The 18,914-nt window shown below is 37.3% G+C and overlaps 1 protein-coding gene across 9 annotated transcripts in view; it reads left to right on the forward strand.

Annotated features, from left to right (window-relative positions):
• The window catches only part of FOXP2 (forkhead box P2), a 404,388-nt gene that overhangs the window by 42,848 nt on the left and 342,626 nt on the right, over window positions 1-18,914 (forward strand). The window lies entirely within an intron of this gene.

Consider the following 18,914-nt stretch of genomic DNA (forward strand, 5'->3'; position numbering starts at 1 on the left):
AGACTGACAAATTTGTGTAACATTCCTAAAACTCAGTACAGAATACAAATCAACCCCTGTTAAGATTCTTAACTATTCAGCTATGATTTTTGGTTTGATGCCAGCTCTGTAGTCATCCTATGCTGTAAACTCAGATCTTGGATGCATTAGCACCTGAGGATGGCCCTTCCAGCTTGGTGTGGACTTGCACAACCTTTGCCTTATTTCCACCTTGTGCTTGGTGTCCCCTCCTTATGCCTTGTTACAAAGTTTGGTTCTCTTTTTATGAAAAATCACCACTGTCATCTCTGTCTCGGTCCCAGTTATTTAAGGAATGTTACAAGTGTCACCTTTCAGAATCAGAACAGGACAGTAAAATTAATTCAGTAATTTCAAATAGTATTATCACACACTTTTAGGAACTCATGTAAAATTCAGAGGTGTCAGAATGTACAAAGTGTTCATTATTTTTGATATTTTTAAAAACCTCGTTCGTAGGTTGAAGACTTCCGATATATATTTTTGAACCTTATTCCATCTCTGATATGAGATACACATACTTCTTCTTTTAAGGCGTAAAGTTCTGCTAGGATTACATGGACTCTATGAAAGCTGATATAAAAATTAACATTTTGAGAACTGGCAATACCACAATGAATCCCAGTAGCATAAATAATGTTGGTCTAAACTAAAAAGTTATAAGCTAGTAAAAAAAATCATTCTTACAAGAGAAATGGCACATTTTTAGAACTTACTGGCTTATAATAAAATCCCTTGTATCCATGTAGAGCTTCTTGACACACCTGTGAAATGTTTTACAGTAGAAGCTCTGAGTGCTGAGTACTATGGACAGCAAAAAGGAGAAATTTTAAGATTTTTAGAGAGTACTCCCTTGGCATTAAATATCATACCTTACTTTTTCTTGTGTTCTTGTCTCCTGCAGCTACCTATAAACTCCAGTCCCTTAATGCCATCTCAGTTTTCTATTTTTGTTGTAAATCTCTTTGTTCAATAGGAACCTGTAGTGTTCCTTCTTTCTGTTAAACATAATAATAAAGAATATGAACAGAAGGAATGAAAGCAGGACAGCTGTGAGTTGTACCATGTGAAAGCTGCCCTTCTTTCTGAAGGAGATACAAAAGGCGGGGCAACATTTAAAGGACTGGAACTAGGAAAGAAGTAGGAAGAATCACCAGAGAGAGGATCTCAGAGATATTTCTGTAAATTTAAAATAATAAAATGAAAAATTGCGGAAGAGAAACCAGAGATTGAGACAAATTTTCAGTAAACCCTGTGGTAGTGTCTCACTTCAGTGTAATCTCTGTGCATCAACTCCAGTATGCCTTAGATTTCTCTAAATCTTTTCAGCTTGCTGATTTGATAAATATGCTACAATTTTTGTATTTGTGTTGTTAGTTTCCTGCTGAATCATGCTGCTCTGAAACAGTCCATCCAGTAGCCCAGTGAACATGGAAGGGAGCAGGCTGAGAAGGATGGAGGTCATGAAGGACTGGGCTTGGAGGTAAACTGCAGCTGCAATAGGATTGCACCTGGAGTCACCTACAGAGCTGGCGTACTGAGATCTGCTGTGAGCCATCTTCAGGGTGGTTCTTGCAGTTCAGGATTTCAGAGGGGAAACAAGATGGTCATGTGAAAAGGGAGATCCTTTGGTACTGTGGTAAAATGAAAGAATAAACTTGGACTCTTTCCACTGGACAAAATTTCTCTCAAATTGTCATGTAAGGCATTTGTGTGAATCGCTAATGTCATCATATTGAAGTTTAAATTTCCATAATGCCTTAATTTGCATGAAAATGTACTTATGCTCAGAACAGTTATCTTATACTTTTCTAGATCTTATATCCACATCTTCCAGGTTCCACAGATAGTGCCTTTAATAATGAAGTCACTCAGCTGTCAAGGGGAGAATACAGATGCTTCTCTACAAGAGCTGTGGGTATTTGCTGTGGGTAAAAATCTGGCCTGTGCTTTGCTGTGAGTAGGGAGAATCAAAGTGGACTGAGTGACAGTTGGTTTTGCAGCCAAGAAACATAGATGAGCAGCTGGATATGTGTCTGGATGTGGACCTGCAGCCTCCTGCAGATTCTTTGGCAATATCCTGGATGTAGTGTCCGGTGGAGGGTCTTGTCTGGCACTTGGCAGCAGAGGCTTTAGCTTGATAATAAATCATTCTCAAAAGTCACTTTTCTCTAAAGAAAGGTTGTTATATTCAAAGATCGAGTTGGAAAGTCTGGATAAAAAGTACTGTGTTCTTAAAACCTTCTAAAGCTTAGTTTCAAGCATTGAAAGCTTGAACAACTGTTTTTCAGATTGTTGACAAAATGCTTAGTCATCATTAATTTGGAGCTATATAGTAGCCTGGGAACCTCTGAATGTCACCAGTGAAACCAGGTTCTACTACTTTCATAAGTTTTTCCTCCCCTCTGTTCTCCCCTGACATCTTTGGCTTGCATGGCTAAAGGATGACCTTTAGTTAATGTCCACCTGTGTGTGAGTCTTGCTTGCAGTTTATCAACAGGACCAAATGATGCTTAGTTCTCCAAATACCTGCCAAAACTCCATCTCTCTGCTTAGGCTCTTTGTCTTTTACTTTCAGGAGCTGCAAGACCTTTCTTCCAAAAACTCATTAAAATTATTTGAGAGTTCTCTGTGTTGTGTGTTTTGGTTTGCAGTACCCTTTGCTCACACTACTGACTAAGTAGTTTTATCTCTCCACTTGTGTTTTTTGCAATTTGCTTTAATACAGACAGAAGGTGAGCATAAGAGCAGACCACATACTACATAAGACTACATAAGTAAATCTACTCAGCAAATCCAGGAACAGTCATATGGGACACATGATGACTCAGGAAAATGCCCTTTTTTTCCTTTATATTGTTCTCTGTTTCCTCCCCACCTCTTCTAAGTACAAACAAACAAATAACTTACAAACCCAGCTCTTATTTCCATTGTGTAAACTGGAAGGAAGTGGCATATAAATTTAGATACTCTTTACTGTGAGACAGATTGAGTAGCAATTTGACTGTAACCCTCAAATTGTTTTAGCTAGGGATTATTGTGAGGGTGGGAAGAAGTGTGACTCTGGGCTTGTTTGGGCAGGATTTCAGTAATTGTTGGAGCTACTGGATAGCCAATGGCATATTCAGACAGTGGACCCAGGTATTTTCTGAGAAACAAGTCTGAGCTAGGGTCTTCAGAAGAAAAAAAAGTCCTGTGCCGGAGAAAGTAAAGAGGTAATGTGTGAATGAACTAGAAGTTGGTTTATTGTTAGTACTGAACTGGAGACAGTCAGTCTTGGAGTGGAGTTGTAGTTTCATGGACAGCTGATCTCTTATGATATGCTGTTGCCAATTTTGAAGAGAAGGGGTTTTCCCTGGTCCCCTGCCTTCAGCCTGCCACTCCCTTCCCTCTTCTCACATCTGTGGGCTCATGTATGTGGGCTTGTGACCTTTCTTGGTCTTCGTCTGGAGCTCAGCAGACTCTGCTTCTTTGCTTCAAGTTAACTCAGCAACACAAACAAAAAAACCAAACAAATTTGTGAAAAATAAATTTCTGAAAAAAAAATAGCAAATGCCTATGTAGGCTTTCTTCCTTTTCTGTGACCTGAATTCCTGAATTGGCTCATAGAGGGATCTGTAAGGTTGCTGTAGACTTTATAAGGTAAGCAGTGGGAGCCAGTGACTGATGTGGAAAGGCAGAAAGAGAGAAGAGGTGGGAAATACTCCCATTGTGGTAGTAGTCAGCTGTTAAACCACTAGCCCCATCTTAAGAAACAGTTCCGTGACCACTGATTGGCCTTAAAGAATCACCTGCATCACTGTGAGCAGTGTTGCTGAGGATGGTGTTCTTGCAAAACAGTTGCAAAAGTGGGGATTGCCCAACTGGGAAATCTCTGAATTGGAAAACCTACTAAGATCCAAGTTTCAGACATAAGAAACCAGAGATTGTGTCTGCTTGCTCAAAGTCAGCATCGTATTCATGCAGACGCGGGCTGGAATGCATTTGAAGAAAGGAGCTACTGTGTAATTTTACTTGGGTAGCTGGATTTCATATTTATTAAGTATCTTAATCCGTAAAGTATAGAGCATGCATAGGTTTTTTGTTTGTTTTGGGTTGGTTTTTTTGGTTTTGGTTTGGTTTGGTTTGGTTTTTTTTGAGAGCTAACCGCTTCATTGGTTTGTTCCAAACTATACTTTTGCTGGCATGGACATCATGCAAGTCATCAGTGTTTTTGACTCAGCATTTCCCCAGTTTCCTAGTGATGCACAATATATTCATGCAGCACCTGCCTCGTTACATGCAGTGTAACAGCCTGGGGTTCCTCTCTGTACGCTGAAGTTTCATGCTTGTGTTGATGTAGTGTTTCCAGAAGTCTGTATATGATGCACATCACCATGGTGTGTAAGCAGCTGTATTGGTGAGGTTGCTAAATAGTCAAAGTATTAGCTAAGTCTTTTAAGCATTTCCTAAATGTTATTCATAGACTATCAAAAGAAAACTTTGTAGTCTGTGCATTTAGGAAAGATTTATTTCTCTCTCATGTAAACAAGTCACACACATGCCCTTTTTTTGTCTTCAAATGCCAAGCTATTTTTCTAAAAAGGAGCAGCAGGAGTTTTGGTGTGTTTTAATGAAAGTGAAGTAGGTTGATCAAAATGTTTACATCTAACTCTTTGCTTTTTGCAGTCTCTTTACATCTTTGTTACAAAATAACAAATTAAATAGATTCCGCAATCAGTAAAGACAGAAATTTTGATAGGACAAAATCAAATATCTTCAAAACTCAGTTTTTCTTTTCACAGCTGTGATAGCAGTGAGTTGTTATATTGTTACTTGAGAGTGAAGTTCTAGTGAATAATGTTGTGTTACAATAAAAGATAAAATAGTTCAGTCCACAATTCAAGAAGATGTTGATTAAAATTGGTTTATTACTTTAAAATCAAATCCCCAAATTTTAGAACTTTGATAACAGCCTATGTTTATAAATAAAGCTTCACAGAAGAGCAGAGGATTAGATCTGCTCATTGTGCCAAGAGTGGAGAACTTTGAAACATGAAGAAAACCTCTATTGTGAGGCAATATAAAGTATATTGGGGTACTGTGTAATGTTTCAATGAGCTAAAAATCTGCTTGGAAAACTGTTGTTTTGTTTCAGTGATGAAATATTGTTTATTAAACTTCCAATATATATTAGAATTTCCAAGGGGAAAGCAGCATATCCTTACTGTGAAGTGTCTTTCTTGTAGGTGCCACTCTGTTGTAAATTTAACTGACCCTAGGAGTATTGGTCTTTTAAAGCACATAAGAATAGGATTTATGGTTCTGAGTTAATAAAATATGCTGATGCCACTGTAAGCCCTATTTAGATAGACAGCAGTAATCTCTGTTGAGCAGTATGAAACCGTCTGTCTCTAAGTACTGGAAAGTTAATAGTTCACAGCAAGGTTGTACCACATCCAGAGATGAGAAAAATGTGTCTGAAATCAGAAGAGTTTAGCTGCATGATTTTATTTTCTTTTGTAATTGTATTCTTTCTCCTGTGCTCATATTGTACGTCATGTCAAGTAAACAAGATGCTCAAAGAGCACAGAGGAAAATGTGCTTTTTAAAGTTCATACTCTACCTTACTTTTGTTGGCTTTAGCACAAGGAACAAGATTCTTCAGAATCTACAAGGTGAATCTGAAGTATATGAAATTGGTGTTAAAAGATGGGTACATTTTATGTTCATAAAGAAAACACATGCAGTTCAATAATGAGATGCGTTAAGAAGGCTAAGTTAATATGTTGCCACATTGTATATTTTATACAGTATAAAAATACTGTTTCAAAATTTTTATCTTTCATGAAAGGAGTTGATAGAATTATGTTTGAAAAGGTAACTTAGAATGTGTAATTTTTCTATTGTGTTTGAAATATTTGACATTTAAATATGTGGTTGTATTTACATATATTGCATTTTCATTACAGCTAATCCTCTTGAAAGTTGGTTGGCAGATGCCTTAAGCAGTTCTCTAAAATTGGGACAGATACAGTATTCTGCAACGTTGGAATTTAATTGCAAATAAAGAACATTTTGTAATTGGTTTTTTTCACTTTAAAGATTCCACTTTTAAATTTTAAAAGACAATTGTATGAAAACAAATGAAATATACTCTAGTGAAGGATTATATCTGAATATATATTAGTTTCATGTTATTTTATTATAAAATAGTAATAATCAATGTTTTATATGCTGCAAACATAAAGATTACCTGTCTGAGCAACTTAATATATTAAAGTAAATAAGTTTATGGGAACAAACCATTCCATGTTCATCTATGGCACACATTTTTACAAAAGGAAACAGTTTTCAATGCTAAGATTGCTTTATAATTTGAAAGGAGAACAGAATAAGAAATAATTTCTTTGACAAGTGTTATGTTTGTTATAGTCCACAAATACATGATGTCCATATGTGCTGGGATTTTGATTTTTGTTTTGGGGCTTTAAAAACAAATATCCCCAGCATTTTTTCACCCTATGGCTTAGCTTTTCCTTTATTCAAATGTTGAAAGATATAGCTAAATATAGCGAAATGTTTGGTTCTGTCTCTAAACTAACTTATCAAATACCCTTAAGTTCAAATAATTCAATAATAGACACTTAAAAAGTCTGAAATACAAGGGAGAAAATAAATCTGTGTTCCTCTTTGGAGATACCCGTTGCAGAATTTGATGTATGATCTGGACTAAATGAATCTTTTTCTATTAATTAAAGTTGGATTTGTTTCAAACTCAAGATCCATTATGTGTAGAAAAGTATCCAGCAATTGCTCTTGTCTTACAAATAACTTACAGTCCACTCCCTTTTATGCTTCATCCTAACAGTGGCTGGATTCATCCATTCAAACATCAGGTGCTTCACTAATGCTCCTGAGCTGGGAGAGCCCCTCTCGCTGCCTTTCCATACAGGGAAAACCACAGGCTCTGCTGGGAGCATTGCATTAGGGAGAGATTATATCCTGCATAGATGTTTAAAGTTAGGTAGGATTAGTCTGATTTTAGTATTGCATGAAAGCAAGTAAAAATGGTTCAAACCTAAATTATTTCACCAGGCGTTTCCAATTTAGTGTTTGACTCTGGGTTTGCTCCTTGTTAATCCCTTTGGTCTTTGCTTTTGCATCTTCTTTTTATCAATATAGTTCTTCTGAGCTATTTGTTTTCCCTGATGACAGTGTAAAAGGCCCTTCATGTTCACATGATAGCTTTTTAATACTTGTATTCTTACAAAGCTTTCACACCTTTTTTCTGGTAAGTTGCTGCTTGGTGGCAGCAATTCACAATTATGAAGTGCCCAGTGACTGCACTGAGCCAGCTCAGTGTTCCTTCCAAAGCCTATCTGCCTTTTGAAAAGAACAAAATACAGTGGGAGATTATGCCTGTAAGTTTGTTTGTCAGATTTTTCGGTCCATGTTTCCCATGTGTTGGCAATTTGTTTTGGTTGTGTTGGGGTCCCAAGTCTCGCTCTTTGTGGTCTTTGTGGAGGGAGGGAGAGTTCTCCAGAGTCCTGGTGGTGGTTTAGAATTGTCCTTGATGAATGTGTGTGTTACTGCCAAAGTCTGCGACAAAATACCTGGTCTTAAAATAGGTCGTTTGTTTAATGCCACCAAGATCTGCTAGGCTTGCTTCCACCTTTCACCAGTCTCTGTCTCTCTTGGGCACCACCTTGCGGTGTAGTTGAGGCAGCTGAGCTTCCAGCCCGGCCCTGGCCTTGCCCGTGGTGGCAGGGTGCGACGGGCACCCCTGCCCTGCCGGGGCCGCTCTGCCCGCCTGGCTGCGGCAGCGCTGGGAGCAGAGGGCAGCAGATAACGAGCAGGCAGTCAAACAGCTTAGTCAAAGAAAACACCCAGTGAATGCTGTGGGCTGCTCATCTTCCGTTTTCATCAACTCGTTCATGGGATCCAGTGAATTGGGAACTAGGATGAAGGTTATCATAATTTTGATGCAAACACTTATATGGCTAATCTCTTTCTAAATGCTTATGTTTTTAATCTCAAGCCTCTTTATGATGTGGCTGAGCTGCACTTTTTTTAATTTGACTTTGTTTTATGGGGAAATATTTTATATCAGATTGCTTAAGCTCTGGGCTGTCATGTAAATACCTTCTGTCAAGTATATAATACACATTTTAAAGTTTGTCTAAATATTTATGCTCTTGAGGGGGATCACTGTATCTCTCAACAGACAGTTAGAACCTAGGAAGTAAATAAATCAAACTTCTTTTTTTTCAAATCTTCATTGTTTTTTCAAGAAATTGTAACTGTTTGGAAGATATTTGAATCTTACCAAATTCTGGAAGGTAATTTTATTATTTACTTGAGAAAAAACTACCTCCTGTCTTTCAGAAATGCCTGCAAATATATTTATTTGCATAAATATATATTTTTAAAAATTCTTGTATTTCTTCTGAAAACTAAAGACCAAAATATGAGCTGAAGGAAATGTGTGCCACCACATTTTTAGTTATCTTTAGAAATGCTATGAAGCACATTTTTAGTTACTTTAGATTTGCTTCCAGTATGTGCTTCATGGATTAGTTTTTTCTTATTTTAGTAATTTTCCTGCCTATATTACATGGGTAAGATGTCTGGTGTTCTAAGTCTTTAAAATGAAATAATTAATAGTTCAGTGAGATTCAGTAGAGCAAAGTTTGGTAATTTTCACTCATTTCCAGATAATGAGCTCTATTTTTCCTCGTTTGTATGAGAAGGAAAATTATTTACACTGGAGTTTAGAATGTGGTTTGTAATCATTAAGAGTTGCAATAACTGTGATTGATATCAAGCACAAGATAGCCATAATGTTAAATACATCAGAAACTGATCACTGATAAAAAAAGATCTTGCAGTTTTAACTGAAGGAAGAACATTTTGGATGCTAGTCTATGAAGTCATAATACATTGTACTTGCCTTCCGTTTTGCTTTTTACAATAATAAAATATATCCAGAGAAAGTACATCTGTGATTTTAACATCTTTTGACAAGCACATTAGACTGCAGAAAGAGCATCCAAGTTGGGGCTCGGGGCATATGGTGCTACCTTCTGCTAACATAGCTCCAGAACAAGTCACTGTGTTCACCAGAGGGTCATATTCAGACTCTTAGGTTCCCTCCTCTGGTCTGGGGAAAAAAAATGCATTTCCTCTTCACACAGAAAAATCAGAACACAAAGTGCAAACCTCACTGCCCTGGGATACCTTCATTGTGCAGAGAACACTCAGATGCTGTGAGATGTTTTGCTATCAATCAGTTTTTTGTCAGGGCATTCAAGAAGGGCCTTATATTAGCCTATGTAGAAGTTTATAGCTGCTATTTAATTCTGACAAGACATGTAATGCTACTTCGAAAGAATAAATGTTTATATAATGATGTGAAATTGTAGAAGCATTTCAAATGTATGTACATTCAAAGTATTATTGTGAATAGGTAGCAACTGCTACACACTTATTTTCACATCTTTCTCGATTGTCTTATTTTATTTAAAGACTGGTATTTATAATAGATAATCCAAGTGTTGTGTGCCTTGGGAATTCAACATATGGATGAGGATATGGAAGGCATTAGTTATATGAGATTTGTTGACCAGCTTTTAATTCAGATTGTCATTTTTAACACACGGCGGTGCAGATGGTGAAGTTTTGACTCTCCGTCAGAACCCAAATACCTTAGGGGCAGCTGTTGCTGATAAATCATTTTATGTGCTTTAGGTCAAGAGTCCTCAAACCTGTTACAGCACCTGCTTCTACGTATGCAAATCTGTTGTTTTGTCATTTCATTAAACAAGGAGAAGTAGTGGTCTCTCTTGGCCATAAGTAAGCCAGGAGCATATCCCGTATGAAGGGAAATTCAGCAAGAAGACAACTGTGGTTTCTGCAGTGCAGCCTGGGATGCTGCTTCTGTTTGGGGGCTTTGTTTCTGGAAGACTGCCTGCAATTTGGAAGCAGGGTAGAAAGACAAGTACATGTTTGGAGGCAAGAAGTAAAGGGAAGGTGTTTGCTGTCATTGACTGTAGGGTAGTTGTGAAGTTTGACATGCCCAGAAGCCAGCGGGTGCCATGTGGGGCTCCCCTACACTGCATACCTCTGTTTTCATCATCTGGTGAGCCTGCAGCATGATTTCCAGGCACTGGAGCATACAACATGTCTACTTCTGTTTGGAGCTGATTGATCCACAGTACAGAACACGCTTGTGGGATCTTCCCTTGCTATAGAAGAACATAAATGATTGAAATGTTTTCTTAAGAAAGAAAAGTATCATTTGTTTATGTACTTCAGTGCCCAGCAAAAAAAATTCTTGTCAAACGGCAGCACACTGCAAGAACTGGGGGTTTGCTTAACAAGGTTGTGCCTGAGCTTTGGAAACTCTAAGAGGTTTATATTTGTTTAATTTATCAGGTATGTAAAGAGAGTTTAAATCATGAGGAGGAAACTTCTTTGTTTATTGCACTTCACAAGTAGGGCTGTGGCATGTAATAGAAATGGCACTTAAGGATGTTTTTTTTAAGCAAACTGACAGAAGATTTTATCCTGCACTGCCATAGATTGCTGTGGGGGAGAAAGGGAAATAGTAAAATTGATGAAGAGTTGTTGCATGCTGTCATTCTAGATTATGTTATTTTGCCATGACTTTGCTGTTAATTTTTTAAAGATACTGTAACATTCCACTGTTGCAGAAAGTACCACCGTAGTGCTGTTGCCTGTTAATTACTTCATTCCATGGCTAGTTTGTCAACGGTATTTTAATCACGCCACCAGCAAAAATGCTTTTTGAACATTTTGTGGAGAAAAAAGAATACCCCCCTGACCTTTCAACCTTGTCAGCTGAGTTTTCCCATTCTGACACTAGGCATTATTTTTGCAAAGGTTGGAATTTTAACTCTTTAGTGAACCAGATATCATTTTTATTGGGATATTAATTCTGGTAGGTGCTAATCTCATCAAGATTTGCAGACATTTTCCTTCATAGGCCATTCTGATTTGTAGCTTTTTCTTTTCACAGCAGTATTAAATACCAAACCTCTCTGATATGGAAGTTCATTAGAGATATGTCTTTGATGGCAGCCCTTTCAGGGCTTCAGTTTCAAATACCTTGATGTAAAGCTTAAGAAGCCATTGTGTTGTAAGCCCTCCTTGATGTGTCTTATTTAGATCTGCATAGTAAATCAAGGAAAGTAAATAACAAGGCAGCAGATGGAAGCATGGAGATAAGGCCAGTGAACAATTGTATTTGTATTTTGTTATGATGTTGACAGGAGCTGAAATTCACTAATCTAGTTCAACTGATCTGCATTTCAAAGAAATCTCATTTAGCAGCAACTTGAAGGTTTGGAGGATAAAGTTCTTTTATTGCAGCTTTTATTGCATTCTTCGCTAATTTATCTGGTCAAGATTTAGCCTTGCTTACTTAAAGCAGCAAGCATGTTACAAGGAGTCTTAAATACTACGAAAGAATTAATGTCTAGACTATGAACTGAAGGTAATTACATATCCAGCAGTGAATAGGCTGCATTTAGAAAATACTGTTGTCCAAATGGAATTGGAAGAGAAATGCAGATAAGGTATTTCCCCCCATTTTCTCTAAGGTTTTGTTTTAATTATTAGTTTTAAATTGTGTGGAAAATTAATATATAAGCAAATGTAAAATTATTAAATATAAACCCCAGAATTTCTTGAACTGTGAGTTCCTTCATACCATACTTTGCTGCTCTGTTTACAAACTGGTGGCTTATATTAAGGTTTAATTTAATAAATACCTTCCTGCATTTATTAAACAAAACTATTAAAAAGTAGAAAATATTTTAGTAGAATGATGGGCTACAATTGTTTTGTGTGTGCTCTAAATGATGTAGATGATGTATATGGAAGTTAGGTAGTTTGTATTAGATGCAGTGCAGCCATGTCATTTAGAAAAATGTGATAAATGCATTGTAAGAATCAAATATCGTTAAAATGAAAAGGGATATAAAATAAAATTTAGGGTTTCCTTTTGTAAATTTAAAAAAGTTGTTCAATCTTGAGGCCAAAAAACTAAATTGGATTTAGGTTTTAGTTTGTGATATAAATACTAACGATGGCCTGTTTAGGCTATTGAACGTAAGCGTGTCCATACCTACATACAGACGTAATGATAATAAACCAAAGCATGCCAGGCCGGTGTACATCCACTCTAATAATGGGCCCCAGTTCTCTAAGACATGTAAATTAGACCCAGCAGCTGCTAAGTGTTAATGCCATAGTCCCTGCTGCCCTTCTGCAGCCTGTCCTTGTAACAGAGCCTACACCTGTGCCCCGAGGACTGCACTTCCATCTCATTTGCAGTGTGGGTCTTTGCACTTCTTTTTAGTGTGTCTTTGTGGGCTTGAGAGGAGTGGAGGGGAAGGCATCTGGGGATGAGGGTGCTTGCTAGGCTACAGTGATATCTGATAGCTTTTGACTGTGAACTCCATAGGCTAATCAGATCATGGGGTGGTAAATGCTTTTTTAGTTGTAGGATTGGCTTAAGCATCTTTTGGTTCCTCCTCCTCATTGTTATCCCTCTAAAAATGTTCATACAGTGTTTTTTGGGTCTGGTGGACTCCGTGAGTTTGAAAGCAGCTTTATTTAGCCAGTTTACTTTTAATCTAGATTAGTTTCTCAGTATGGCTGATCATATAGCTCCAGGCATGCTTTCCCTGGCACAGCTCAGTGGCAAGTGCTGGGAAGGGTGAGGTGGTACTGGTCCTGCCTCTGCCACTGGAAGAAACATTCATCAGTCTACACTCCGAGACACACAGGCTGAGCTTCCACAGCGGAGCCAGCTGTGCCACATCACAGTTGTGTGATCTCATTCACCTTATCTATGTTAGCTCTACTCACTCCTCTCTTGCCCTAGCAAGGATGACCATGTTTTGGTCAAAAGTTGTTCACTTGTTTTGCAGGACTGTTTTGAAGTCAGCGCAAGGGAGGAGTGAGAGTGTGCAAGTGGAGCTGAAGAAGGTTAGGGAAGTTAGGGCTGCTTTGGCTTCTGATTAGAGTGGTTTAAGTCATTGTGTTGCTGCATTTTCTGGAAATTTTACCTCCAGACCGCTGTACTCTCTGTATGTGTGAAATGAGGTACGCAGTAGAAAGAGCAGTTATTCAAAAAAGTGATTTGCACTGCTTTGTGAGAGAAATACATACCAGTCAATAAAATGATGACAATAAAATATATCTTAACTCTCCTAGAAAACTCTAGTGTAAATGAACATTTATTTACATCCCAATCTGCCAAAGTTCAGAAGCAAAATTTTGAATTTAAAGATATCCCAAGGATGTCATCCTATTTATAGGACTCAGAAGCAAATAGGTCTGTGAGATCAAGCACAAGACAGACATGTTCACATTTTTAGTTAAACCCTACCTTTTTCTGCATGACAATGTAAATCATCCCCTCAAATAAACATATGCTCCTGTTGTCTGGCCTGCCACAGTGTCCCGAGCTTCATCACCCATGATCTGTTTTTAAAACCTCATGTCCTTGTACCTCTGACTTGAGCATCGCTGGCTCTGGCTCCATCCTGCCTAAGCCCATCGCGTTCCAGCGTCGCCTGAGGTGACAAGGAGGGATCCTGGCTGTCACTGACTGCTCCTCTTGTCCTCCTGCCCCTGCTGGCTCCAAGCACATGTTGTTCTTCACAGAGCTGCACAGGGGGACAGTGTTTTTAGCAAAAGGGACAGTGGGAGAGAAAATAAAGGAAAAAGGAGAAATAGAGGGGAAAAAAGTCAAATGGAGTTTTATGGAATTTCTCACATCTTTCTCTCTGCAGAAACCTTTTACACCCCTCCCAGTATTACAGGAATGCTGCAGCACCATAGTAGTACTGGACATTAAGGAGTAGCCTTCTCTCAAGTGAAAGGGATCCAGACTAGTTAGCAATGAGGTGGATTAAAAGCCAGACTTGAATGCCTGCTACCACAACATTGCTGTTGGTATTGATTACATAACCCTGATGGGCTGAATTATGTGTGACGCTCCTTGTCTGGAATCACACTGAACTGCTCAACATTCATTTCCTCAGCTCCTGCTGCATGTCCCTGCGCTGAATGACAGCCTACTGTTAGAAGGAGAAGGGCAGATAGAGCTGGAAGGAATATGGGGGAAAGGAGGTGGCACTTTTCCCACTGGTGATGACTGGAGTAAAATATTCCCAGACATATTTGCCACAAGAAGTACTATACAAATTTACCACTATCTATTGAACCTTGCCAAACTTGGATTTTAGTTTAACAGCAATTTACCAAGAATTACATGTGTTTGTCCCAAATCCAGCCTTATATCTTGGTTGGTGGATTGCCTGGTAGAGGTAGTCAGCTTATGTCTTCTGTCATCCATCTCATATATATAATTTCCTTTGGGATGGCAGACAGGTAGCCATGCAAGGAATTATTTAGACATAAGTCTTTCTTTTGCTTTCGTGTCATTCTGTCCTCTTGCAATTCAGTTTAAGGTTGTATTTCTGGTCGATATATTCTAAATAAGTATTGACTAAATCTGCAAGAGAAATGAGTAATATTTCTCTGAATCTTAATGATAAGCAAAATCCAGAAGATTTGAAGAATTTGGTATACAACTGATGAGAGGAATAGATTTTAAAATACTACAAATTTTAGCACATCTTTTTGGGTCCTGCTGGAGAACTATATAAAAACACAAGGAAGATTTTTGATTATCTTCATGGCACTGAATTATAGTAGAAAGACCCTTTTACTATAGATACATAATTTGTCCTACCTTTCTTTTTTTTGTTATGTAGGAGAAGGGAAGTATTGCTAACTCAATGTTTTTTGAAGCACTGGGGTCTTTTTGATCATAGCATAATAAGGTTTCTTAAATTGCAGACAAACAGCTTCATTCAGTTTAATAGCACAATATTTAGAGAAGTTTGTACCTTTATTACTTTAATTATTTAAGTTTATTACTTTAATTATTAAATAACACCTTTATTGCTTTAATTATTTACATCATGGTTGATCTCTTGTTTACTCCTTGTCTTGTTTCCAGATTAGGACAGTGATACCACAGATCAGCTGGAAGGGACTTCAGTACAGATATATTTATATCTTTTGTCACTGTTTTAATACATCTTTCTTGAAAATATTTTTGGCATTTATTAGCAAAACAGTAATTATCTTTGTGAGTTCATGTTTTTTGAGATAAGATGTCTGAGTAAAGGCTTTTATATAAACACATTCTAAAGACACAGGATTGTAATACTGCATTAGGCAGTCTATACAGTTAGAAATGAGAGTAAATATTGTTCAGTCTTAAAGCAAAACAAAATCAAAACTTCAATCCAGTCCTTGATTTTATATACTATGATATCAGGCCACATCCTACTCTTTTTTTACTTAGTTTTTTTTACTTAGTGTTTACACTAAATAGGCTATAGGTATTGAAAGTAAAATTAACAGGATGCTTATCTACAGAAATGAAATGTTGTATCATATTAATCCTGAAAGAATTAAGAAAATTCCTTGTTTAGTCCTCAAATTTTTTTCTCTAATGCATTTTTTGTTAGCAACTCTAAAAATATGTGATAGTCAAGAGATAAAGTATTTTATCAGTGCTTATTTGGGATGGCTTTGTAATGCAGCTGTATATTCATGAATAGCCAAAAAAATCCTGTAACTGTTAGGGTAATAAGATCACGTTATGATATGTAGCTTTTACTTTGTGTCTTAGGTAATTTATGGGAATGGTGTGAGCCTGCAAACAAGTGTGGCTTTTAATATCCTAAACTAATATATGTGTACTCTGAATTATATTTGAGTCTTTAAAATTGCAGGTTACTTGTATCACTGTGCTGTTTCAGAAATAAAAAAACCCCATAAACTAAGAAATTCTTCATGTAAAAACTTCTTCATGTATCTTTTATATAAGTGGATTTCTACCAGGTATAATTGAATTAAGCAATATAAGGAATAAATTTTTCAAGCAGGCATGAATGCTTATTTAACCTTCAAGTGAGATTACATAACAAGTGGTTGAAAAGAAAGCATTTGTAGTTGACACAGTTTTTTGGGGTTGCTGTTGATTTCCAATGCTTGATATATATAATTGCATATCAACTTTTTCCCCTTTATGTGCACTTGTTTGAGAGACTCAAGATGATATTCGTGGGAAGATTTTGTAAACTTGTTGATGGTAGCTGGAAGCTGCATGTGGAAAGAGTAAAAATCAATGCTTTTATTTGACAGCCAGTAGGTAGCCACCTGTTCTCGTGTGGTTTTTTTCTTGGTGTTTAAGTAGTGGCGATGATAATTCTGAATTGTTATTGCTACTATCAAATTGTTTTCAGTAGGTTTATCCTGCAATAGTATTTTACCTTCTATAGTATAGCTGGAACCCATGTCTCTAAATTTTGTCATTTTTCAAGAAGCTTGTCTTTGCTTATATATCAATGCTAGAACATTTGGTTCTTGTTTGGTACAGCTTGCTCTGATTTATAGTTAGTATCTAAGTGATGTGAAGGATATCAAACAGACCCTGAATACCTTTTGAGCTGTCTGGTTGTATTCCTACCCCTCACATGCTAAACAGAAAAGCTGGACAAATAATAGAAAGGAGAGGTAGCCTAAAATGTTGCTATAGGACAGTGGTGCATGAGTATTTGATCATTAGCATGGTGTATGGTGAATTTAGCTGTATGGTGAATTTCCTTTCATCCTCAGTGAAGCCATTTAAGCTGCAGAAGCAAATAGAACAGCAAACATTGTAGCAGACTCTTCTTTTTCAGAGAGGGGAATAGAGTGAACAGTAAACATACTTTGATCCAGTATTTCAAACTGACCAAAAAAGTGTGAGTTATACACATTCCTCACTGTAGGGTCTAAAAAGAGTGTTAATGAACAGGTATGTATGTAGATATATTGGAAAATGTCTGGGTTTTGGGTGATATTTGAGGGTATTAATTCATGCATCTTGCACAAGGGATTTTGGTTGCATACTGATGTCTGAACAAAGTTATTTCTGTCCTGCTATGTTTTTTTTTTTGTGCTAGTACAGGCTGCTTCTTCATATAATGTGCCAATGCACAGCTCTACATATAGGGATACTTGGTTCACAGACACAAAGATCTGTATCTAGTAAGACAGCAGAAAGGACTGGTTATATTCCTTTGGTACACCTGGTAGGTAAGGATAGAATTAATTAACATAGTTTTTGCTAAAAAGTGTGACATGCGGGTCCATGACAGCAAAAAGTGTTTGTTCCTGATGACAGTCATTCACTTTCTGCTGGTTCAGAAGGCTTCCCTGAAGGAATTTTAATTGATCTGCACTTACCCAAAATAAATCAGAAACACTGCTGTATCCTAGAGATTAAAGCAAAAGATATTGGAATACAGAGTATATGATTTTTAAGGTTTACTTTGAGATGAAACTTGGGAAATGGAGATGCTGACCTGCATTTATATAAGTGTTGAACTGAATGGGAACATATGGATGAAGTTAGACTCAAACCCATGAGACCAGTGAACAACTCGAGAAGCAGAACTTTGCTTTGTAGCCCTCTGCCCTGGCTGCTTTGGGACTGTGGACTGGGGAGAGGAAGGCTACTGCTGCTTTACAGTAAGACTTTGCTACCTCATTTGATTTGATTTTTTTTTTCAGTGGTGATGGTGTTTTGGAAAAATAAATCAAATTTATTAAGCATATAGTAAAGTACAGAGAACCATGGGATTTCACTTTGGTGTTCAAAAGGATCTAGCCTGTACTTCAAATGCATCTAAGACTAGACTCCTGTGTCCCCAATGCAGTAATTCTCAATACTGTGAGCGGTGAATAGATAAAATGGATATAGAATTTGTTGAATTAGCACTAACATAGTTAATACACAAGGAGATAGGAATGGTCATCCTGGTTCAGACCAGTGGTTCTCTTAGACTGTCATCTGTCTCCAGTGATGGCTGTCTTCCGAGGACACCTCCACCTTCCTCTTGACTTAGGAAACCTCCTTGCATAAACAGCATCCTTGGGAAGAAGTTCACAGTTCTGTCACACAATTTGTGGAGCAGAAACTCCCATTTTTCTTCTGAACCTAACTTTTATGAGGTAGTTCTTGAGTTCAAAGGATAGGGAACATACAATGTCTGTGCAGTCTTTCCATCTTCAGACTTCTGTTGTTTTCTATCATGCCCTTCCTTAAGTCAGCTTTTTTCCAGTCTGGATATTGGTAGTGTACTGAATTCATCTTCATATATGGAAACTGTTTTAAGCCTTTGATCTTGTATCTTTTCTCCTGTGCTAATTCTGTGCTAATTAGTCCTGTTTTTTTGTGTTCTGTGCTGGACAAGAGGGGAGCGCACTTTTCAAGATAGGTGTTAATACAGTGGCAAATGGCTTGTTACACTTTGTCTTTTATGGTTTTCTAAATAATTTTTAGCATTTAATTTATAGATTTGACTCTGATGGAGTGGTGAGTTTTACGTTTTAATGAAGAAATTTCAATGAGACCTGTCTATCATTAGCCCCAGGTCTCCCTTTCTGAGCAGTAAAATGTAGTGCAATAGAGAACTGTTTTGTTTAACAGAAGATTCAGATTAGAATGTTTATCAATACTGGCTAGGCAGGATGGTTTATAATGAACCTATGCTCAAGAAATTGTGATTTCCTGCTTGATCCCAGCCAAAAGTATTCACAGTGTCATTGTGGTACAAAATAAATAATCAATAATGTGATCTTTTACCTTTTACACTTGCTTTTTCAAAGAAATACAGTCTTGTTATGAATCTCAGAAGTGAAGCAGGTGACTGCTCTAGGAGTGGTGACTACTTCCCATGTCTCATACAAAGAAAGAAAGATGTGAAATGTGTGGGATTTTTTCCTAGGTGTGCAATACATGTGCGTAAGGATGACAC

This window comes from Camarhynchus parvulus, chromosome 1A (genome assembly GCF_901933205.1).
Source record: "Camarhynchus parvulus chromosome 1A, STF_HiC, whole genome shotgun sequence".
Lineage (NCBI taxonomy): Eukaryota > Metazoa > Chordata > Aves > Passeriformes > Thraupidae > Camarhynchus > Camarhynchus parvulus.